Here is a 25,134-nt window from a genome sequence, read left to right on the forward strand (position 1 = left end):
GAGTTGTGTAGTTGGAAAAAGAGAAACTTGGGGAGGATTTCAAAACAGCCTTCAAAAAAGGATCACCTTTGAGTCAGTCAGAGTCAGGCAAGAAACAGATGATGGTCTTAAAGGAAATGATTTGAGGAGAATTTAATAAAGGAAGTAGTTATAAGAATATAGACAGAGCTTGAAAACCAAGACCCCAATAAGATACCACTTCACATTAAGATAGCTACAATAAAAAAACCAGAAAATAACAAGTCTTGGTGACGATATGGAGAAATTAGAACCTGCGTACACCACCATTGAGAATGTAAAATGGGCAGCTGTTTGGAAAACAGTCGGGCAGCGCCTTAAAATGTTAAACCTCATGGGTTACCATATGATCTAACAAGTCCATTCCTAGGTATCCACCCAAGCAAAATGAAAACGTGTGTCCACACAAAAACTTATATACAATGCTCATAGCAGAATTATTCATGATAGCCAAAACATTGAAATAACCAAATATCCATCAACTGATGGATAAATAAAATGTGGTATATCTATGCAATGGAATATTGCTAGGCAATGAAAATAAATGATGGCAAGAAGAATAGCTAATGGATGCTGGGTTAATACCTAGGTGATGGGTTGATCTGTGCAGCAAATCACCATGGCACACATTTACCTAATAAACCTGCATATCCTGCACATGTACTCTGGAACTTAAAAGTTGATGGAAAAAAGAGATACGCATAGCATAAAGTTTATTATCTTAAAGAAATGATATATTGATACATGCTACAATGTAGATGAACCTTGGAAACTTTATCTTATGTGGAAGAAGCCAGTCACAAGAGAACACCTATTGTATGATTCCATCTATGTGAAATGGACATCCAGACAACCAAATGTATAGAGACAGAAAGTATATTCGTGGCTACCTGGGGATGAGAGGTTGGCAAGAAATTGGCAGTGGGGCATGGAGTTTCTTTTTGGGGTGATGAAAATGTTCAAAATTGGTGGTGATGATTGAACAATTTTGTGAATATATTAAAAGTCATTAATTGTGTGCTTTGAATGGGTGAATTGTATTATATAAACATCTCAAAAAGCTTGTTTTAAAGAAAACAAACCAAGGAGAATGAGGATTGGTGTGCTACTCTGGGGATAATGATAACAGGCTGTTGTCACCACCCCGGGTCTGAAGGAACCAGAAGAAGAGCACTGTATGGAGAGGCCCATCTGAATGGAGAGGCATCACCATGCTCTGACAGTCACCTTTGAGGCAGGGCTGCAGGAATGCATGGCCTGACCTCGCTCTTCTGCTGTCTAATCTCCTCTGGTGCCTCCCATTTTCAAAACCCAACTAGAAGCCTAGAACAGGGGAATCTCTTGTGATCCATGACAGTCAGCATCCTAGGGCACCAAGCTGGGCGAAGGCTCAAGCTTGCCTCTGGATATGAAGATAACTGACTTTGTGTCACTCCAAAATTGAGACCAGTAGAGGAAGGTTGGAATTCGGTGTGTTACCTCCAAATGAAGTGAATTTTGATCTCTGGAAAGAGGGTCTGACAAAATCTGAGATGGCGATGGTGAAATTACGTAGAAGATTCCCCTTTTACGTGAAGGATTGAATTACTTCCGAAGTTCCCTTGCAAACTCCATTTCTGCCTCTAACCACTGGCATATTGACACCAATTGTATTGTTTAGCCAGCTGTGATCTTGGAAATTTAAAGTTTGGGCTTTGGCTAATAGACCATTAAGTGGGTGCATTTTGATGAGAGTGAGAAAGCAAAGGGAATATTCTGAGTATGAGCTGCTCAGTTGGGATTCAACCCCACGTGAATGAATAAATTGGACTTAACTGTGGCCAGAGACAGTCTGGGGAGAGAAGTGACAGAAGAAAAAGAAAGAAGCTTGTCATCAAAGAAGATGTAGGATTTGGAGAAATAAAATTTGCCTACTTAACGATTTTACTGATTATGTATATTAGCTCTACTTTCCTTTTTAGTTTAAAATGACAGTAAAAAGACCTTAATATTCCCTGTAAGAAAATTATCATCATCTTTCATGAAGGATGTAAGAGAAGCTTGTGTGCTTTTTCTCTAGCATGTTTCACCAGGACTCCATCTACTGGAGTGATGTAAAGAGGGTGACAGAATAGACCCCCAGGGAACCCACATCTGAATCTGTGCTATGCATCACTCCTTTTGCAGAGACAGGATCTACGGCAGGGGTATCCAGTCTTTTGACTTTCCTGAGTCCTACTGGAAAAAAAGAATTGTCTTGGGCCACACATAAAATACACTAACGATAGATGATGAGCTTTAAAAAATTGCAGAAAAATCAATGTTTTAAGAACGCTGGCAAATTTGTATTTGGCCACATTCAAAGCCATCCTGGGATGCGGGTTAGACGAGCTTGATCTACAGGGATAGGATGAACGTGACATGTGAGGAGGATGGAAAGTTACTCAAATGACCATGTTAGTGGAGATGCTGTATCCAGCAACTCATGGCTTGCAGGCTACTTACGTTGAAGACGTTTGAGAAGTTATTTGATGACTTTTATGGTTTTCTAAAATTGGTACTCCTACTTTGTGCCATGTTTTATATCTACTACATTAAATATATACCAGTATAATCATTTACATGGCCCTATGCCAAAATACAGAAACGAAGATGCTCATTTACAAATGTGGACAATGTCCAAATAAACCACTGATATGCCCTGCCAACTTAAATGGATGTGGGATTTGGAAGAAATACTCAAGCCTGTGGAAATATAGTTTTCTCTTTTTTTCTGGACCTTCAGCTATATCTCAAATACTTGATTAAAGATTACTTGGATTTTTAGAAATTACATAATTCCCCTGCCTCAATATTTTTTACATTTATTATTTACTAAAGTCCAATAGTTTTAGATTTCTCGTTCTTTATTTTTACAATTGCTATTTTAATTAACTTGCAAGTTAAATAAATTGTTGATATATTGTATGGATCCTGGGGTAGGAGATTGTAAAAAAGCTATTGTTCTGACAGGTATTCCCCAAGTATATAACAAGTACCCAGGAGTACACATTTCTCAATTCTTGCCAGTTTCATATGTTTATGTATGTTGTTTTGTTCTTCAATGTTGTTTATTTAATATAGAGGGAAGGCAATTTTTCTATTTGTAAGATGTTTCCATGAAGCATCTGACCTTAGTGTTATAAATATTTATGAATAACATAGGATTGATAATAGTATTAATTACACTTACATTTAATACATATAATACACAGGGCCTGGTTTAAGATTATAAAAGTAAAATGTAAAGCCCAGAACCTAGTAGGGTTTAATAAAAGACAGCTATGATGATGATGATAGTGATGACGTGATGATAATGATTGTAAAGTAGTAGGCAATTATCAAAGTTAATTTACTATAATAATTTTGGGAAAGTTAGGTAGAATAAATCCTCGCTTAACATTGTCAATAGACTTGAAAACTGCAACTCTCAGTGAGACATATAATGGAACCAATTTTTTTTCTCATTAATGTTGTAATGAAGTGAAGTTGAACTAAATAATATTATTTGAGGATGTACTATACTTCGTTTAGCTTAAAATCACAGTTTCCAAAATCTATCAAAAATGTTAAGTGAGAGGGTACTGTAGTTAGTAAAAATTTTAAAACATTTAATCTTTTAAATTTATTTTAAAAATGCTACATAAATCTCTTTGTGTGTGTGTGTGTGTGTGTGTGACAAGGTCTTGCTCTGTTGCCCAGGCTGGAGTGGCACAATCACAGCTCACTATAACCTCTACCTCCTGGGATCAATTGATCCTCCTGTCTCAGCCTTCTGAGTAGTTGGGACTATAGGCATGCACCACCATGCCCAGCTAATTTTTTTGGTAGAGATGAGATTTCACTATGTTGCCCATGCTGGTCTCAAACTCCTGGGTTCAAGTGATCTTCCCACCTCAGCCTAGGCATGAGCCACCATGCCCGGCTGCCATATAAATCTTAAAGACAAAACATCAAATTTAGAATGTACTCAGCATGACGTCCCAACATACCCTCAGAACCAAAAGTGTACGTTTCTTTGCCATTCCTGGAAAGGTGTGAGACACACATGTGCATGGATGTTGCTAACATTTATTTCTCTGGATTATCTTAACTCTAGTTGTATATCAGATGCTCCTGACATACAATGGGGTTACGTCCTGATAAAACCATTGTAAATTGAAAATATCATTAAGTCAAAAATGCGTTTAGTAAACCTACCTTACTAAACATCATAGTTAGCCTAATTTACCTTAAATGTACTCAGAAAACTTACATTAGCCTACAGTTTGGCAAAATCATCTAACACAAAGGCAATGTTGTAATAATGGATTAAATATCTTATGTAATTTATTGATTACTGAAAGTGGAAAACAGAATGGTTTTGTACCATCATAAAGTCGAAACTTCGTAAGTGGAATTGTAAGTTGGGGACAGTCTGTACTGTGTTTTCTCTTACATACACATATCTTTAATAAAGTTTAATTTAGAAATTAGGCACAATAAGAGATTAACAGCAGTAACAAATAATAAAATAGAACAATTATAACAATATACCATAATAAAATTATGTGAATGTGGTCTCTCTCTCTCTCTCTCTCTTTCTCTCTCAAAATATCTTAGGTACTAGATTCACCTTTCTTCTTGTGATGATGTGAGATGGTACAATGCCCACGTGATGAGATGAAGCGAGATAAATGCCGTCGGTATTGTGACATAGTGTTAGGCTACTATTGACCTTCTGTGTTGCAGAATCTGTGTAACCATCCCTTGTTTCCAGTAAATGGCTTGGTATTACTCGTTTCAGGAGATCCCTTGCTGAAATTTTCATTTAAGCTCAATTCTTTGAGGGGCAACACATTCCCATGAGTTGGAACTCATTTCTATTCATGTCTTCCACCCCCAAAGTTCATAGCCTTTTTCATCTTAACTAGGCACCTATCATGCACTGTAGCCATAACGTTTGCTGTTCGAGGTGCAGCAGTAAAACGAGCATGAATTTCTTTTTCCTTCTTTGCAATTTCACAGATAAATTAGTTGTTACTGTGGACCTTAGCAGCCTCTGCATAAGATTTTTTTTCTTAAGAATTTTCACCTTTTCACTTTTTAAAGGAAGCACTTTACACTTTCTCTTTTGCATATCCAAATTGCCCGCATCACTATGATTCTTGTGCTTTGGGCACATTGTGAGGTACCATAAGGCAGGAGTCCCCAATTCCTGGTTGGCAGACTGGTATCAGTCCGTGACCTGTTAGAAACAGCCATACAATAGGAGGTGAGCAGCAGGTCAGCGAGCATTACCACCTGGGCTCTGCCTTCTATCAGAGCAGCCATGGCACTAGATTCTTGTAGGAGCGCAAACCCTATTGTGAACTGTGCTTGCAAGGGATCTAGGTTGTGCACTCCTTATGAGAATCTAACGGTGTTAGTTTGTTCTCATGCTGCTATGAAAAAATACCTGAGACTGGGTAATTTATAAAGGAAGGAGGTTCAACTGACTCACAGCACTGCATGGCGGGAGAGGCCTCAGGAAACTTACAATAATGGCGATAGAGGAAGAGGCACATCTTACATGGCAGCAGGTGAGAGAGAAGTGCCAAACAAAGGGGGAAAAGCCCCTTATAAAACCATCAGATCATGTGAGAACTCACTATCACGAGAACAGCATGAGGATAACTGCCCCTGTGATTCAATAACCTCCCATAGGTTCCCTTCCATAACACTTAGGGTCTATGGGAGCTACAATTCAAGATGAGATTTGGGTGAGGACACAGCCAAACTATATCACTAATGCCTGATGATCTGAGGTGGTACAGTTTCATCCTGAAACCATTCCCCAAGTCCCAGTACCCCCCAACCAGTCCGTGGAAAAACTGTCTTCTACAGAACTGTGCCAAAAAGTTTGGGGACTGCTGCCATAAGGGTTCCTTGAACAGAAGCATGGTGATAGCATGGGGTGGATCAGATAACCAAGCTGCTACTAAGTGACTAACAGGCAGGTGGCATAGACAGTGGGGATTTGCTGGACAAAGGGGGGAGTCATGTCCTGGGCAGGACAGAGTGTGGGACAGCAGGATAATTTTATTATGCTACTCAGAATGTCGCACAATTGAAAACTTATGAATTATTTCTGGAATTTTCCATTGAACATTTTTGGACGATGGTTGACTGTAGGTAGTAGAAACCACAGAAAGCAAAATCATGGTTAAGGGAGGACCAATGTAACTGCATATGTGGACAGTGAATTTAGTTGCTTATGATTTATCTGTATAGAATTAACTTTAAGGAATTATCTCTATTAAAAACAAATGGTTACATAAAGGTACTTGTGGATTTAAAGACCATCATCAAAGACAGTGTCAGTTCTGCTGTATCTTTTAAATAAAGACTCATTTGGGCTGGGTGCGGTGGCTCACACCTATAATCCCAGCTCTTAGGGAGGGAGAGGTGGAAGGATAGCTTGAATCCAGGAGTTGGTGACCAGCCTTGGCAATATAGGGAGACCCCATTCTTAATCAGTTATAATCAATAAATTCATACATACATATTCATTTGAAACCTGCCACTTGTAGTGGCCAGAGCTAGGACAAATCTTATTTGGGGATATACATTTCTTTTACATGGCAACCTCTTTTCTAAACTCCAGACACACATATCCACATGACTACCTGTCAGCTCTGCTTGGCACATGCAAAACTGATATCCTCATGTGTCCCTCAGACTTGCTCTCCCTGAAGTCTTTCCCTCTTCAGTTAAGGGGAAATCTATTCTTCCCATTGCTCAGAACCAAAACCTCATTATCATCCTTGACTCCTCTCTCTCGCTTTTACTCCACGTCTAACTTCAACAAAACTACCTTCAAAATAGTTCCAGAATCTGAGCACCTCTCCTTACCTCCACTATTTCCTGTCTGGTCAAGCCACCATAACTTCTCATTGTGGCTATAGGCTCCTAACGGGACTTCTCCTCTACTGGCTCGTTTTTAGTCTTCTCACATCTGGTGGCCAGGGTGAACCTTTGAAGTGTAAATCAGATTAGTCAGATGTCATCCTGTGCTCAGTGCCCTCCAGCGGCTTCCTACTTCAGGGGAGTCCTTACTACGACCCTTGAGGAGCAGAGTCAGCCCTTACCCCCTTTCCTCACTGACTTCCCCTTCTGCCATTTTCCTCCGTACCTTCTTTCCTCACTGACTTCCCCTTCCGCCATGTTCCTCCCTACCGCGCTAACATACTGCCTGTTGCTCTTTCTCCTATGTGGTGGAAGCCACCAACTGTCTTGGGGCCTTTGCTCTCCTGCAGTTTCCTTCAGCCTGGAGTGGTCTCTGCTCTGATAACCGCGTGACTCATTCCGACAGTGTCTTCCAATCTTGACTCAAATGGCAGTTTCTTACGGAGGACCTCCCGTGTACTACCAAACACTTGCTTTTCTCCCTCACTTTAATTTTCCTCCTTAGCACTTCCCTAACTTAATGTGTGTATATGCATATGTTTATTTATCTTGTTTGTTTTTGGTCTCTCTGAGTAGAATATTAGCTGCATGAGGGCAAGGAACTTGGTCTGTTTTGTTTACTGGTCTATGTCTGGAGCCCAGGATAGTTCCTCGCAAATGGAACAATACTTGTTGTGTACATGAATAATCTCAGGCCGATTTTGGCTGGTGTTCTGTATTTATGGTCAGAGAAGTCATAAATAATGCACATTGTTTTCTTTTTGAATTCCATGTAGGAAGCTTTGGGGTTAAAGTCAAATTCTTTAGTTATTTTTAGTATTCATTCCTACTGTCCCTGAAGTTTTTCTCTGCTGTGATACATCTATCACATCCCTATTAATTAACCACCGTCTTTTGAATTTATTTATCCAACTTGATATTTGAACACAAAACTATGTGTGGGTCACTGTATGAGGCTCATAAGAGACATGATCCACCTTTTTAAAGACTTCTCCAATTTTGTGAGTAAGGCAAGCTAGCAAATAATCCACATAGAAGAGCAATTTCTAAATATGAGAGAGAGCTGTTTAAGGAGGCATTCATCGAATACTAACTGAGATTTTTTTAGAAAAATATGCTCTCACCCCATCCACTGGCTAAAAGGTGGGAATACGTGACTTGGGTATTTTAAAAACGATTTTCCATGTGATTTAATTAATCCACACAACCACCCATTAAGAACTATTGATGTAACAGACGTGTGTATGTACTATGCTTTCAGACAAACACACCTTCTGTCTTATTTATCGGGGCCTGCCTAGTACTCTCACTGTATAATTGAAAGTTTGCTAACTGAAAGAAACATTCTAAAATCTATCAACTTTAGGGTAACAGTCTAATTGATATTAAAAGTAAATATGCATATTTAACTATACTTATTTCCTCATTATGAAACAGGGTGTTTTTATTGTTTTGGATTTTCCGTTGGTCAGTGAGTAAAGCCACAACTTGATCTGCAGTCGTGTCTGGTGTTTTGGGTATTTGCCATGGCCAGGCTGCACTTTTACATACTTCCAAAGATAAGGTCTTCACACTAGTAATGCATGCCCTCCCTAGGCCACACTGTTCTTGTGCATTCTACTTGGGAGTACCCCTTAGGTAAGGATTACAGTAGTGCAAAGTCTGCGCTTACTTTGTTGCATCTTGTCCTGTAGATGCCCCCCTTGGAAGTTTTATTTGTTTCAAATTTGGGTGGAGATTTTAGGGACTTCTTTTTTTGATTAACTGACTGTTGCAGAATACAGTTAGAAATACGAAACTCTGATTTTCTTTTCCTCTTCATATGAACTGTGCTGTAGATGATTTGATATCATTGTCAATTTGCAGCCAAATTCTTTGGTTTTCCTCAGTTTACTCATTTATGCATTCTGCCCTCCTTTAAAAATATATATATATATATCAAGAACTCTGGGACAATTGAAATACTTGCCCTTGAAAATAAAAGCAACATGAGGCTCAGCCCAGAGATGGGGTTTATCTCTGGGTTCTATGAGTTTGATGCACACTAATTTACTAGTGCTGGAACCAAATGGGTTGAAAATCCTTGTTTTCCCACCAGATGGGTTATTTTAAAATATCACAAAACTTCTGAGGTTATTTACATTACAAATGTGCTTCTTCACACACATCAAGAATTGAGTACCATGTTTTGACAGTAACTCCTTTATGAAATTATATGTTGCGCAAGTGGAGTAAAATTCAAGTCATTCTCAAGGGAGCAGGCTTATGAATCTGGATGAGGTCACACCTCTTTAAAGATGCAGTTTGATAATCCGACATCAAAACAAAGGAATTCTGTTAATCCTCTCACAAAAGTGCAAATTGCTAATCAGATCCCTGGGCTGGGCTGGCAGCTTGGTAAACAATGAGCTTGGCAGAAGAGCAACTTTGGGCGGATAGATAGCTGAGAAGCTTGGGATACCAACTTTGCCCCTATGTTAGCCCAGTTGGGTCTGTTGTTTCGAAACAATTACGTGTGTCAATGGAGGTGGTTCTTGCAGTTATTGTGTTCTTGTGCTTTTCTCCCTCCATGTTAATGATGATGCAAATCAATCTTCCTGTCTTTCATTTCACTTCACTGGTGTATAGGCTACTATGCCCCTATATTCTTTTCACTTGGATGCATGTGTCTTTTGAATTTTCATTACACATTCCTCTACAAGCCCAGAGGATTTTCCCTCCCTCCCATAAATAGTGTGGTGGTATTTGAAAAAGGAAGAATAAATCTAAATCCATCTGAAGAAAAAAAAAAAGAATCTTCTAGAAGTTGTAATAATTAAGACACTTTTTTTTTTTAAAGTGCTAAAAATCCAATTTGAGGCAGTTTAAGAAATAAGCCTGGAATTTGTTGGGTAAAGGAATACAAGGAAGGCAAATAACCAAGGAGGGGAAAGGACAGGAATGTAGTTGGGCCTCAGGAACAGTTGGAACCCGGGAGTCACACTTTGTCAGGACTTGATCCCTTTCTCTTGTCTCTGTGTCACTTTGAATGTCGGCTTCACTGTTTCTTGCTGCAATAGAGATTTCTCCATATGGGAGGAAATGTCACCGTTGATGACAGCGCTGGAATTTTATAGCTCACTGCTTTATCCATTCTCCTTAAATCAGATATCATAAGGAAGGACTCTGATTGGCTTGGATTAGATCAGGTGCCTGTTCTGGACAAAGCAGCCATGTTATATAACCTCATTTGCTAGAGGATAGAGGGTGCATGCTATCCGTCATGCTATCTTCTTCACAAAGATTGAAATACGTAACCAGCCTGAAACATTCTAAAGCCTGATGATTGCATTAGCACGTAGAGTTATTTTGTTCATCTCAACACCACTCTTTTAACTTTCACTCTTTTTGGCCTTTTTGGCGTTTCCAACTTTCACTCAAACATGACTAAGAGTTAACTTGAAAGTGAGAAATACAACTTCTTCATTTTAAAAGGGGGCTCTCATTAAGAGAGTGCACTGTTTTGAATACTTTCAGCTAATTTCCTGTCAGAGAGGGTGCATACATTATTTGGGTGCAGTGTATGTTGGAAAGGAGCAAAATTTAAACTTTTGATTGTGGAGGCGTATTCCAATGGGTAAGAGCTGTGTGCTTTTGCTGTAGGACAGTATGGGCTGCAGTTGGCATATTGGTTTTCAGTCAGATGAATGATGCGGAACATGACAAATCTACATCTGTAAGGGGAGAAATGCGTCAAAGGTAGAGGTTTGGGGCAGAGGATGGCTGGCCCGGCGGGGCCACGTTACCCACAGCTAAAGCTTTTTGAATAAGAGCACTGTCTTTTTAAAAGCAACAGGGGGTGCGGATTGAGGGAGTGCTCACAGCGGTAAGTATAACACAGCTGTGCTCTGTTTATGCTTCGGCTACAATAAAAAAGCTATAAAATGTGAGATGTCATAGCTCCACTTTGCTTTATTTATACTATTTCCTCTGAGCTCTGTCACACTGCACATTCATCTGCTAAGTTGCAGCAAGAATGGAGATTAAAATATCACAGCTCAAAATAGGAGTCAAGCGGAAGGAGATTCATCATAGCCCTATTAAAAATATGTAAATATGGGAATGAAGTCATTTTAAAGCTATACAGTGCTCCTCCTTTATGAGTTAAGATCCCTTGAGCAAGTGATGGGCTATGCCAAGGACAGAGCTAGGGGAACTTGTTCTCTCTTCCGCAATGGAAACCCTTTTAAGATTAAAGGCTGTTTGAATTGCAAATTATGTATGTTTTTCTATAATCAGAACCAAGTTAATAATGGCAGGAAATCTGATGCAAAATGGAACGAAAAAGAGTTTTGGGAATCAAGATTGTATATTGTTCATTTGGTTAGAATTTTTTCAATTAATACATGGAATCTCCTTTTAGACCCCCCTTAATGAAATTTGGGAAACTTTGAAAAGTATCCCTGGATAGGGAAGCTCTAAGAAGGAAACTCAGACACAAAGACAAAATTTGACTTTCCACAGCTCAACTATCAGTGATGAAGCTAAGGCTGGAAGCTAGGAATTCTACCTAAAACTTTGTCAGTAAAATTACTTCTTTTAGGATTTCCGCATCTCTAGTCCCCACAACAATTTATTTACCTCTGTTGTTTACATGGTGTGCTTAGACGAGTAAGGAATGGAATTTTTACATGAAAAGTCTGGAATACCTCATATGCGATTTACACGCCTTTTATGCTCTCCTTGCCTAGCTGTTGAGTAGCTCTTGATCTTTTGACCTTCTGATTTTCCAAATGTTCTATTGCTATTGTGGTAATAGTGAAGGCCAGCACTCATTAGGGGCTTACTGGGTACCAGAGATGGTACTAAGTGTTTGATGTGAGGATCGCAACAACCACATGCAGTAGGTATTATTGTTTCTCAGACTTTACAGATGTGGAAACTGAGGCATGAGATTACACAGCTAGTAAGTGAGAACAGGAATTCAAACCAAGCAGTGTAATTTCAGAGCCTGCATTCTCAACCCCTGTTGTCTTTCCAAAAATATGTATTAGGAAGACAGTGGAAGGAGCACAGGGCTGGAAACAAGGGTACTTGGGTTCCAGTCACAGTCCTGCCACTGCCCTAAGTCAACTCATTTTTCTTATCTTTAGAATAAAATGAGCACATGATTATGTCTTCCAATTTCAACTTTGCATCTATGCACTGATACCTCATGAAAATAAATTTTTAATAACATTCTTCTGCATTCTTACTTAGTTTTAGTTTCAGAAATAGTTATGTTAAATATTTGTAATGTACAGTGATTCTAGAATTTTGTTTGTTGTGTACTTTTCATTTTGTTTTAATTGAATTCTTTTGGATGCAATGAATAGGGGGAGCAGGGCTGGCTGAAGACTTTCTAGCTGTGTGAACTGGAGCACATTTCTTCATCTCTCTGTGCCAGTTTTCTCATCTATAAAATGAATATAATAAAAGTGCCTTTCCCTATCAGTGTCTGTTGGAAAGGAGCAAAAATTAAACTTTTGATTGTGGAGCCATATTCCAATGGATAAGAGCAGTGTGCTTTTGCTGTAGGACAGTATGGGCTGCAGTTGGCATATTGATTTTCAGTCAGATGAATGATGCGGAACATGACAAATCTACATCTGTAAGAGGATAAATGCGTCAAAGGTAGAGGTTTAGGGTAGAAGATGGCTGGCCTGGTGGGGCCATGTTGAGGTTATGCCTGTAATCCCAACAGTTTGGGAGGCTGAGGTGGGAGATCGCTTGAGGCCAGGAGTTCAAAACCAGCCTGGGCAACACAGGGAAGCCCCATCTTTACAAAGAAAATTCAAAAAATTAGCTGGGCATGGTGGCACACACCTAGAATCCTAGCTACTCAGGAGGCTGAGGCGAGAGGATCACCTGAGCCTGGGAGATCAAGGCTGCAGTGAGTCTTAATTACATCACTACACTGCAGCCTGGGTGACAGAGTGAGACTCTGTTAAAAAAAAAAAAAGTACCTCTCCCATAGCATTGTTCTGAGAATTAAGCCAGGTAACACATGACAATGCTTAGCACATTGCCTATTCATAGGAGCTACTATAAAATATCTAAATGTTTGCTGTTACGATTATTATTGACCATCTGAGTCTCACTTACCATCTCTGTCTCTCCATGCTACCAGTTCTCCTACCACAATTGGTAAATTGTTTAGCTTTTTGGTGCCTATATTCATGAATTTGCAGGTTTAAGATGCCATCAGATGTTACCATCTACTTAAGATAGAAATATTAGGGCAGGATGGAACTTTAGAGGTTGTATAGATCAGCTCTTTCATGTGATTAATGTAATACCCTGAAAGATCAAGTGATTTATCCAAGAACTTTCAGCTAACTGGTAGACCACAGAGATATGGCCCATGGATTCCAGCTGTGGGTTCCATTGCAACACTGCTACCTCCATAGGTACCCTGCTACCTCTGTGTTAGATTAAAAAATGTGAAAGTTCTTGGAATTTGTAAAAGGAGCAATGACGCACATTTTAAAAGTTTAAATTAGGCAAGTTGCCATAGTATCTCAGATTTATGACAGTTTTAGATTTTAGATTGTGCATCTCTTTGGCAGACTTCAGAAGAGGATGCTAGGAAATAAGCTTTAGGCTGGCAGGACTTAGAAGTGGTCATCTTATTGAATCTTAGGAAATTGAAGTGCTTGGTTCCTTTTGTATGTTGAGTGAGATAACATGTAATTTTCAGTAGCATGGGAAGAAGTAGACCTGATATACTTAAAGAAGGTGGAAAGAAGAAAAGACTTTTTAATAGTGGTTGGAGTAATTTAAATAGGGAAATATTTGATAAAATAGTGTGATAATTTTTGAGACACATCTAATGGGGTCAAAATTCATCCACTTTAATATACAAAGAAAAATAGAGCTGTTTTCATAATGTATTCTCACTTTTTTTTTTGTTTTTGAGACAGAGTTTCACTCTTGTTGCCCAGGCTGGAGTGCAGTGGCATGATCTTGCCTCACTGCAACCTTCTCCGCCTGCTGGGTTCAAGCAATTCTCCTGCCTCAGCCTGTCAAGTAGCTGAGATTACAGGTGCCTACCACCGTGCCCAGCTATTTTTTTGTATTTTTAGTAGAGATGGGGTTTCACCATGTTGGCCAGGCTGGTCTTGAACTCCTGACCTCAGGTGGTCCACCTGCCTTGGCTTCCCAAAGTGCTGAGATTACAGGCGTGAGCCACCGTGCCCAGCCTTATTCTCACTTCTGAGCCCCCACCTTACTGGGCAGGTTGAAAGGGAATAAAAAATGAATACAAAATAGCTGTGTCAAATCCTCTCTGTGTATTTGTTTTCCCATATCCCTGTTCAGGCCCTGGAGTAGGATGGGGTGAAGGAGGGGCCTAGGATACAAAATGTAAAGAGACAGCACTCTCAGGTGCCAACCCTGCACCCACAGGGCCCTGAGAGCAATGATGCCTCTTTTAATTGTGTGTCCCCCTAGGGGCTGCACCAATCTCACCCTAGTGCAGGCTCTGCCTCTGTCCCAACTAAAGAAACCATCTTTGGGGGAGGCTGTATCACTGTGGCTACAGCTGGGAGTGTGGGCTGTCACATGTATTCATGCTGATCCTTGAGTTGACCTCTGTGTCCTTCCTGGATTCTGCACCCTAATCTGGTCTCTACCCGGAGGGGCTCTGTCCTTGTTGGATCAGCTGCTGATGCAACTGGCCCCCCCTGGACTTTGAGCCAGTGAATCTGTTGCTGACCTACCATTTCCTTTGGACTTGAGGTTCCCCTTTTTCTCCCCATCCCAGGGCTTCCTCAGTCTTCCTCTGTTTTGTGCATGTATGTGAATGTGTGTGTGTGTGTGTGTGTGTGTGTGTGTGTGTGTGTGTTTGTGTGTATGGTGGTGTGGAGAGGGCAGAACAGAGCATAGTACTTTTCAGTTTCCTGCACATGTGCACCAACTGCAAGGAATAAATAACCAACTCTTACTCAGTCAATCCAGACGTTTTCCTTCCTTTAGCAGTGGTTTTTTATTTCTCTCTCACCAGATTAGATGGATACAAGGCTAAAAACAGGGATTCCCAGGCAGTCCTGTGCTCTCACTACCACCCTCAACTCCTGCCATCAAGAAAGGTCCATGAAAGAGGACTGTCAGCCCACAGGGCCGTGGATTCCTTTGTGCCACTCATAGGCTTCTGTACCACTGCCCTGGAAGCCAAATATTAATACCGATATGAAAAAAGCCTGAACCCCACCTCTGAGTTCTTCATCCCTTTTCTACCTCTTTGTTTGCCCAAAATTCTCTCCTCTTCCTCCCTAGGTGTGTGAGAGCTCCCACACTGGCTGTTTATGATCTGCATTTTGCTCTTGTTTTGTAAAGGGACATATTTTGGAGATCTTCACTGCTTTTTACTCTCAAATTCTGTCGTTCGAGTTTGTTATCTAAGATTTTCAAAAGTTAGCTCTGAAACTCAAAGCTGATTAGTGGCCCTTTAGTTCTAGATGGTGGCCAACCTCTTCTTGAAAGGATAAAGGCCATTAATCTAGGGACAACAAGAATAAGACTTACATGATCTGGAACTGCATCTGGAAATATTTCAGACAGTAACATATCTGTTACAAGTGGCAGTCACCTTAATTTTATAAACAAATAATTTCAATATTCCTTTAGTCATAGTTTAAGAATCTGTATCTATATGTACTTATATATAGATATCTATATATATCCATTTTGATATCTGTGTATGTGTGTATATCTATACACCCATATGCATATATCAAAATATAACATTCTACTTTATAAATGTAATATAATTATGATTTGTCAACCAAAAATAATATCAATTTTAAAATAAGAATATATTTATTGTGGTGATATAGATGCAACTTCAACCCATTTGCCTGCTATACCTTGCATATGTTTAAGAAAACTAAGTTTCTTTAAAGAATGCTAAATTCACCTAACACAGAATTTAGCATATCGTACACATTGAAATATTGTATAAATGAATGAATGACTTTATCTTGAAGGTCATTTAAGTTGGTCATTTTGAGCAGGGACACAACACGGTAAAATTGGTGTTTTATAAAAAATATGATAGTGCTGTAGTAAGTGAATAGAAAGAGAATGAGATAGGGAACAACTGTAGGAACATATTCTAAACATATTCTAGAACAACTACTGGAAGAGATTCCTTTTCAATGATCCCCACACTCCAAATACTTAGACTTTGCACTGGACATACGGTCATTTACCAAGTCTGTTTTTTTCTTCCTCTTGACACTGGGTCTTAGGTCTGTCACCCAGGTTGGAGTGCAGTGGTGCATTCTCAGCTCACCACAGCCTCCACTTCCCAAGCTCACACCATCCTCCCACCTTAACTTCCCAAGTAGCTGGGACCACAGGCCTGCGCCGCCACAGCCAGCATATATATATATATATATATATATATATATATATATATATATATATATATATATATATATATGTGGAGATGGGGTTTTGCCATTTTTCCCAGGCTGGTCTTGAACTCCTGAGCTCGGGTGACCCGCCTTGGCCTCCCAAAGTACTGGAATTACAGGCATGAGCCACTGCACCCATACCCAAGTCTGTTTAAAGAAGCAGCAATTAAAAAGTCAGGAAACAACAGATGCTGGAGAAGATGTGGAGAAATAGGAACGCTTTTATACTGTTGGTGGGAGTGTAAATTAGTTCAGCTATTGTGGAAGACAGTGTGGTGATTCCTGAAGGATCTAGAACTAGAAATACCATTTGACTAGCAATCCCATTACTGGGTACATACCCAAAGGATTATACATCATTCTACTATAAAGAGACATGCACATGTATGTTTATTGTGGCACTGTTCACAATAGCAAAGACTTGGAACCAACCCAAATGCCCATCAATGATAGACTGCATAAAGAAAATGTGGCACATATACACCATGGAATACTATGGAATACTATTCAGCCATAAAAATGGAATACTATGCAGCCATAAAAAAGGATGAGTTCATGTCCTTTGCAGGGACATGGATGAAGCTGGAAACCATCATTCTCAGCAAACTAACACAGGAACAGAAAACCAAACACCGCATATTCTCACTCATAGGTGGGAGTTGAACAGTGAGAACACATGGTCACAGGGGTAGGGGGCATCACACACTCGGGCCTGTCAGGGGGTCAGGGGGGTGGGGAGAGATAGCATTAGGAGAAATACCTAATGTAGATGACGGGTTGATGGGTGCGGCAAACCACCATGGTGCGTGTATACCTATGAAACAAACGTGCACGTTCAGCACATGTACCCCAGAACTTAAAGTATAATAATATGAAAAAAGAAGCAGCAACTACCACTTACTTCAGAAAGACCTAAGAAAAGTTGGACATAATTTACTGTGTATTTGAGTTCATTTCTCACAGGAGGTAGGCAGTTGACTTTTCCAAATGATCTCTCTTTTTTTCTTTTCTTTTCTTTTCTTTTCTTTTTTTTTTTTTTTTTTCCTTTTAAGATAGAGTCTCACTCTGTCACCCAAGCTAGAGTGCAGTGGCACGATCTCGGCTCACTGAAACTTCCACCTCCTGGGTTCAAGTGATTCTCCTGCCTCAGCCTCATGAGTAGCTGGGACTATAGGTGTGTGCCACCATGCCCAACTAATTTCCATATTTTTAGTAGAGACGAGGTTTCACCTTGTTGGCCAGGATGGTCTCGAACTCCTGATCTCAGGTGATCCGCCCACCTTGGCCTCCTGAAGTGTTGAGATTACAGGCGTGAGCCACCACGCCTGGCACAAATGATCTCTTTACATACAACTTAGTACCTTGTTTTGTATTTGTTATTCAGAGTACAAGAATTGTCTTGTTTCAGGAATAGCAATCTATGGTTAAGGAAATGTAGCCCATAACTGACTCCTGTTTTCAGGGTGAAAGACTAAAGAGAAGTTAATATAAGACTTGCAGAAGCTTGTGATCCTGTATAACATATTATCACAAATTTAGTGGCTTAAAACAGTGCCCATATATTGGCTCACAGTTCTGAAACTTAGAAATCCAACACAGCCTGGCTGGGTTTTCTGTTCAGGGTATCATGAGGCTAAAATCAAGGTTTTCCAGGCTGAGTTTTTGTCTGTGGGCCTGGGGTGGAAAAATCTGTTTCCCGAACTTATACTTGTTTTTGGCAGAATTCAGCTCTTTGTGTTTTTAGGACTAAAGTTCTTGCTTCCTTGCTGGCTGTTAGCTAGGGCTTGTCCATAGGCCCTAAAGGCTGCTATATTCCTTGCCGTGTGTACTTTGTATTCTGAAGACATCAGTGGTGTGCCACATCCTTCTCGTGCTTCAGATCTCCATCTTCTCTTTGACTTCTCTTTGATTTCTAGACTAAAATGTAAAAGACAGATGCAATCGATTAGGTAAGGGTCATGCAGATAATCTGACTCAAAATCACCTGTGTTATGTAACCTGTTCACGGAGTAAAATCCATTATATTCACATTCCTGGGCATTATGCTGAGCATATTCAACATTTCAGTAGGATCTTTGGGATGGTCTTACTATTCTGTCTACCAAATTGTTATTTGTTTAAAAAAAATTAACAAGGCTGTAAGCAATCTCTTGCAGGGAACAACCAAACCACTTAGGAGAAGCACAAGGAATATGTGATTTAACTAATATTTTGTTAGAAAACCAGTCATTTTGTTGTTGTCTTTTGACAGAATCTTGCTCTGTCATCCAGGCTGGAGTACAATGGCACGATCTCGCCTCACTGAAACCTCTGCCTCCTGAGTTCAAATGATTCTCCCACCTCAGCCTCCCGAGTAGCTGGGATTACAGGCGCATGCCCCCACGCCTGGCTAATTTTTGTATTTTTAGTAGAGACAGGTTTTCACCATGTTGGCCAGGCTGGTCTCGCACTCCCAGCATCAAGCGATCCACTTATCTTGGCCTCCCAAAGTGCCGGGATTACAGGCATGAGCCATCGTGCCTGGCCAAAACCAGTGCATCTTTTAATGAAGTTTATTTTCTAACATCTGACCTTGACAGATCTATTATTAATAATCTTTAGAAATTTCACTTGTGTGATTCATTTGTTTCTAAATGTTACTACCGTTCACATTACCAAAACAAAAACCCCAAAACAATTTCTTTATCTATTATTGGGAATAGGGAAGGAATAGCTTTTACTGTTTGTGTGAGAAAAAAAATAAGCAATGGGATGTAATTTATATGTAAATATCAAGTCAAAGTGAATTTTAACAGTGAGGTCTTTGTTAATCAGTTCACTTGAGTGGTGAAGTAAGCTAGCTTTCAAAGCTTTTTGGACTTTCTAGATTAAAAGAAGGAAAGTGGGCAAGTTTAACTCACTCTACAGTTAGTGTCAAGATTAGAGGAAGCCAGTTCTCTACACAATATAATCCCCACTTGTGACATCAATTGCAGGTTTAGGGGGTTCCCAAAACCATCCTTGGCTTCAGCAAGTGGCTTGAAAGACTCAGAATGCATTGAAAGCTGTTATACTCACAGTTATGGTTTAAGAAAAGGATACAGATTAAAATCAGAAAAGAGAAGAAATATGTAAGGTAGAGTCTGGGGAATTATCAGAGACAGAGCTTCTGTTGTCCTCGCCATGGAGTCAGGATATGTCACTTTCCTGGCATCGATGTGTGACACAGAGCATTGCCAACCAGGGGAGCTCACTTGAGCCTTTGGTGTCTGGAGTTTTTACTGGGACTTGACTATATACTGTCCCTTACATGGCTGACCTTTAGTCTCCAACCCCTTTTGAATGTTGGTGTTGGGCTGATAGTTTTAGTTTCTGGTCCCTCTGAGAGGCAAAACTGATACTGCTTGGCCCAAACCACCCATTATAAATCACATTGTTAGACTGTTCAGTGGCCAAAGCCTTCAGCCAAACAAACACACTCCTATGACATTTTGAGTTCAGGAGATCACATTCTCATAGCTGAAGGCAAATGCCCATCTCTTTGGCCAAGGTTAATTCTTCCCTCCACTAATGAGGAGGGATGGGGGAAGATGAAGACAGTATACTGTGTGTCAGACAGCATGCTACGCATTGTTTCCTTTAAGCCTTTGAACAACATTATTAGAAAGAGACTACAGTTACCCTTAGTTTACAGACAGCTGGATTTAGCAAGATTAAGTAATTTTATCCAACACTGTATACATAGTGTGGTGGAACCAGCGTTTGTACCTCTGTTGGCCTAACTCCAAAGGACATCTCAGACACTTCGCTGCGTTGCTTCCACCAAAACTGAAAGAGTATAATGATATGTAACATAATGACCATTTAGAAGTAATTATTCTCAAGAACTGAGTTTTTAGAATAAAATTGTCATTTAGATTTATAAGAATGTGCAGTGCTCGTTTAATAATGTAGGATATAGAGGAAGAAGGTTGATATATGGCTGGTTACTTCATTGAATTCATACCTTCCGAATGGAATCCAATCAGCACTGTACCATTTAATGAATTGAAACTCATTTATGGGGTGTGTGTTTTATCCCAGGTGCCGTGCTGGCCATTGGTGACCCAAAGATGATGAAAAATATGTTCCTGCCCACGAGGAGTTAGCGACCTACTGGGGTATGTACAGTGCTTATTTTGTTATTTTTAATATGATGTTTGTGTTAAGTATCGTGTAGAGACCTAATATATAAAAAGTATTTGGCAAATAAATTTTGCAAGTATTTGGCACAATTTTTCCTTTTACTGAATGTACTAATGCTAAAAAAGTTGATAAGTTGGAGATTGTTGCTCATATAACCAAATTCATTAAAAACAGGTTCAATTTTTGTAGATTCTGTAGTAATAGGGCAGATTAAATTTTAAAAAGCCACTGAGACTTGTCTGTACTTCCTACATTTGTGTGTACTTGAAGGCAAATGAAAGTAGACTAGAAATGCCACCAAAGCACATCACACATTAGCAACAATGTGCATTTCTTCTTCACACATATAACATTGACTATTCTGCTTTTTATTGGTTACTTTATTCATAATTACTATCTTTTCATCTTCTCCTACTTCATCAGTTCCTCCAATTGAGCTAAGTCCATACTGGGATAAAATATGTCTTTCCTTTCTTAATTAATGTTGATTTTTGCCAAAATGTATATTTTGAGTCATAATAAAATTTATAATAGTTTCTTCTTACAGTAAACCATGCAGGTTGCCGTGAATAGTCTTGAAGGACTAAATATAGTAAATGCAGTAAATACAAACAAAAACTATTATATTCTAATGCTGCTTTCTATAATTTATAGCTTATTGTAGGGGGATAGAATTAGATAAAAAGATAAGAAATATAAGTTGAACTTAATTTCTAGTAGTTCAAGAAAATGCTACACAACTCTAACAAGGATGATTTTGGATATATTTAATAAGTGTTAATACACTATTTAGATTAAACATCATAACTGCTGAGAGTGCAGTTCTGATCATTTTTAAAATGTGAGGAAACCAGGAAAGAACATGTCTCTTTTCTTGGCAATATGATTTTAATTTTTAAAAGCATTTAATTACATAAACTATATCCATCATCTTTGCATAGATAAATGTTGTGGCAATTTTTTGAATGAACCTCTTGGTTTCCTAAGAAATTATGGATACACCACAAATTTACAAATGAAAGGCCATTCATCAGAGTTATAAATATGAGTGGTTCCCGTGCTGATGCCCATGTAAACTTAAAGTGGTTTAATATCTATTGGCTTTTGTATATAGTTAGTACTGAGAAGAATATAGATATTGTCATACTTACATGGTGTCATAACATTGGCAAAGTGGTAGAACAACATGCAATATTTTTTGAATAGCGTGGCATTTCTTTGAATTATTGCTGGCAACAGAACATAAATCAGCCTTAATGATGGATATTCCAAAGATGTTTATTAATCTATTCATTTAATTTAAGATACTCACTCTTGGCATTTATAGAGCCAGCTCATAGGAAGTGGCAAGTGCTTCTAAACCTCAGCAGTTACTTTTAGGGACCCCGTTATTATGTCAGCTAAGTCTGGTTGCAATTGAGATCAGAATGCATAAAAATTATTTCCTGCTAATATCTGCTAAAGATATTTAAGCAAAATTGATTTTCTTATATGTGTCTAAACAAAATCTCAATTTGTTTCACCATTGAATGAAACTTACTACATGACTGTCTATTTGAACTCTCCATTTTTAAAGCCTATTTTTCTTCTTCTTCTTTTTTTTTCTTTTTTCCTTCCCCTACCCCTTTCCTTTCTCTCTGTCTTTTTCTCCACTAGAAAATAATCCTGCATTGTGTAAATTTGATTGAAAAGGACTGGAAAACTGACAAAATTCCTCTGTACCAAATTTATGAACAGCATATGGCATATGATTTTGATAATATGTAATCAGATTAAAGACAGCTAGGATGGACGGCAGTCAAGAGCACAGAGTACAGAGGGAATTTACATTTGATAGGAAAGGTCAAAGAAAGCCAGTAATAGTTACACTGAAGAAGGAGTCAGCTATGCAAATATTATGGAGTTAGGATAGTATGAAAGTGTGTGCATGTGCTTTACTAACATATGAAAAATTCAGGCACAGAGCTAACTTCTGAATTAAAATAATGTAAACAGAATTCAGTTTCTCTCCATCTCTCAGAGTCCACTAATACAGCCTCAGTTTCTGACTTCATTTGGTAGTAAGATGGTGGCAGGGGCATTGCTTCAGCTGTAACATCCTCTCAGGCTTCAGGTCAAGCTGGAAAAGAGAAGATGCCTTTCTCAGAAGCCCTATAAAAAGTGTCTTTGTACTAATTTGTTCTGATTAGATCACTGAATAATCCTGTGCCCCTCTCTTGGAGCAGAGAGCAGAATCACTTTTGTAATTTTCCATGGACTAGGCACTGGGTTTGTATCCCAGAAGGAAATAGGGTACTATTAACTGAAAGAGGCTGCATTAATGCTAGGTAGCAAAAAATAAATGGATTGCTGCCAGAAAAATCACAATGGGCACATATACATGAAAATTTGCATATCATTCTAGAAGCCTTTGGATTTCCTAGCAATCTGTGGGTTCTAGGATAAGAAACTTGAATAGTGACAATGAATCTATGCCTTCTAGAACAAACAAAAATAGCATTGCTACCATAGCCATCCAGGATAATGAGTTGTTACTGGGACTATTTCCTGAATAAAGAGACAAAATGAGGATAATATGTAACGAGTAGTTTAAATGATAATACCAAATTAAGAATAAAAGCAAGTTACATAATTTTGTTAACTAAAGTGAAATGAGTGGTTCAGCCTTGGAGGTGCTTCTTTACTAGTATTTGTATTAAAAAACTAAGCAAATATTTTATTTAAGGTAAGCACTTTATACTGGCAACATAAAAAGACATATTAGGAAAAGAAGTTTTCTTTGATTCAATAGCTTTTATTGTTATAGAAGCCTTTGTATCCCAAATCTCTTCAACTTCAGTTAAAAAAGTAGTAATCAAGTCTATTAAAGTAAATTGTAAATAAAATCATTTTCAATAATTATATCAAATTTTGTGTTGATTAGCTGATTTTTTTCTTCTTGTCCATATTTTATTTTGGAACATGTTGATGAAGTCATTTATTTTCTTAATAATTATTTTTAATTGAGTAATTTAGATAGAATTGATAGAAGATATAAGTCAATCATAGGAAAACATGGGTACTTTTTAAATGCCTACATGGCGGTTATTTATTTTTCTATGCAATTGGGAAGAAGTTAACCTTTTAACAAGGTGAAGACAAGAGTAGCTCTCACTGAAATGGAAGTCATAATTATGCTTTATTGTTCCATAGATTCCTTAGTTTCTTGAAAGAAGGAGTCAGCCTGGAGTTTTAAGTTGCTTCACTTGAGCATAACAGTTTTTCCTCTTGAGCAACTCAAAATATCACTCAAAAATGGGAAAAAATTCCTTGTTTACCAGATATTTTTGAGGAATAAATTTGTTAAAGAAGGTACAGTGTGTCACCTTTTGTCTCTTTGCACAAATGAAAGCCCTGTGAATTTAGCACTGTTCCTCATGAATGGATAAACTTTTGAACCAAAATCTTCCGTTATTACTAAAATGAGTTGTTACTCCTCCTCAAGTTTGATATACCCAAGTTGCAGAGAAATATATCATTTTCCCCCTACCAATTAATGCCGCTGAAATACAGCTATCATGGGGGATGATCAGTTTTCAAAATAGTTATACAAAGGCCATAGTGTATCTGATTATGAAGATTAACATGTTATTTGGAAAATAAACTCTTTCCCCAAACCTCTGTTTGCCACCAGTTCTTGCTTCGACTGAGACATTCGTGGATTTCTGATCATTCTGTGTGTATATAGATTTTGTTTTGTTTTCCTTTCTAGATTACAACGTATCTTTACATAGTGTCAATTTTCTGTGAGTAGAAAACAGCAGGTAGTTCATTTGCAGAAAAGTGATTTACAGATTTTCTTGCTATGCATTCCTTCCTTTGATTTTCAGTTCCAGTTTTAATTTTAACCTAGCTAGGGGATTGCTTCTCTCCATAGTAATATATCAGTCATCAATAGAGTTTGGAGGAAAAGCAAGTTTCTCACTTATATGAAGAATAAAGAACAAATTTATTCATATATATATATGAAAAAGTGTTAAGTTGTTCTTCAGTTTTGGCTGACACAAATCAGTGGATATTTTTAAGGCTGTGGAGTTAAGGCAAGAAGACTATGTCATTCTTATAGTCCTTTCTAAGGACAGAAGAAAGAGGATCAAAATACTGTAAGAAAAATCCAACCATATTTTTGTAAAGTGATGTCCAATTTGGCTGTGTAGGTGTGAGTTTCAGGTAAACTTAAATGCATTTACAGATGTGAATTATAAAAACATTTCCTTGTATTAATTTTAAGAGCTTTTAAAGGAGAAGAATGAGTTTCATTGAGAACCCCAAAGCATAGATTACTAAAGACAATTGCCTCGCTGAATAGGACATGAGCTAAGGAGTGAACAGAGGGAGAAAATTCGCATACATGTTTTGAGTTTCACTTTAGGACTCTTGAAAGCTTCGGTCACTGATTGGGATTTTTCTCTAACTAGGAGTCAAAGAGACAAAGAAGCTAATCTAAATAATCTTTCTCAGGTTTTCTAAAAATGCCTGCAGATGAAAACATGTCAGACAACTGATCCAATAGGGCCTGAAGGTTTTCTGT

At 38.6% G+C, this 25,134-nt stretch overlaps 1 protein-coding gene across 17 annotated transcripts in view; it reads left to right on the plus strand.

Moving 5' to 3' along the window:
- Positions 1-25,134, plus strand: part of LOC105492120 (SRY-box transcription factor 5) — a 1,036,234-nt gene that overhangs the window by 172,675 nt on the left and 838,425 nt on the right. For all 17 annotated transcript variants that reach the window (XM_071070598.1, XM_071070600.1, XM_011759036.3 and 14 more), the window contains one exon: positions 20,463-20,539. The gene's annotated coding sequence lies outside the window, so the exon portion shown is untranslated. The remainder of the gene's footprint in view (positions 1-20,462; positions 20,540-25,134) is intronic.

Source organism: Macaca nemestrina, chromosome 10 (genome assembly GCF_043159975.1).
Source record: "Macaca nemestrina isolate mMacNem1 chromosome 10, mMacNem.hap1, whole genome shotgun sequence".
In the NCBI taxonomy this organism is placed as follows: domain Eukaryota; kingdom Metazoa; phylum Chordata; class Mammalia; order Primates; family Cercopithecidae; genus Macaca; species Macaca nemestrina.